Source organism: Oryzias melastigma, linkage group LG4 (genome assembly GCF_002922805.2).
Source record: "Oryzias melastigma strain HK-1 linkage group LG4, ASM292280v2, whole genome shotgun sequence".
NCBI classification, from domain to species: Eukaryota; Metazoa; Chordata; class Actinopteri; order Beloniformes; family Adrianichthyidae; genus Oryzias; species Oryzias melastigma.
Window position 1 is genome coordinate 4256290 of NC_050515.1, and position 937 is coordinate 4257226.

Here is a 937-nt window from a genome sequence, read left to right on the forward strand (position 1 = left end):
GCCATAAAATAGTTAATGAGGGTTGGATTGATTCAGATGGAGCACTACTGAAGGCCTAGGTGTGAAATGCACGGCCCGCCACTGTGGATGGATGATGGATGGATGGATGATGGTTGGAACTTCTGAAATCTGTCTTTCTGTAAAAACATGAACTTCTGAAGTTGGTGAATGATGAGAATCCAAAGCATTTCTAGTAGTGATATCAACGTAAACCCTTTAAAACACCAAATCATTTTAAAAATGCGTTAATAATTATTAATCACTCCTCCGTCTTCCGCTTCGCGGGGCTTCCACGGTGTACCTTCCTACTTGTAGAAAGAATCAGTTCAGAAAGTTCTCGTCTATCCGCTTGTTTTTGTCCAGAAGATGAAGCAAACGTTAGTGCTGAAGAATCCCGCGCAGTAATGAAGAACATTTGGGCTGTGTGAGTCCACACCCAGCAGCCAATCAGAATCGAGTATTCACCCGGACCATTTAAAGTGCAGAAACGATGTTTGTTTCCTTTGGCTGTAAGTCACTACCTTGGAATAATATTTTAAAAGTACATGAAAGAAAAATCTCATTTTTCTTTTATTATTTTCTTCATTTTCTTTATATTTGAAATGTGTTGTTAGTGGTTTTGTCAAAACTTTAAAGACATTTGAACCCTTTTGTAAATATACTTTAATCCTGAATATAAGGACAGTTTTCTACTGAGCTTTTAAACTTCATTTGACTTTTTGTTTGTTTGTTTGTACATTTCGGGTGGCAACAATTTAACAGCAGCCAAAAAGTCAATATAAAAATTAATACAAGAAATAAACTAAATCAATTCATTAATCTAGAAAACTAATGACATTTTAAAGAGAGAGAATCGTTTCTTCTTCAGGGTTAAAGTTTCATTCTAGGGTGTAGTTCCACTCTTCTCCACATGGTGGTGCTAGTACCCCTCAGATGA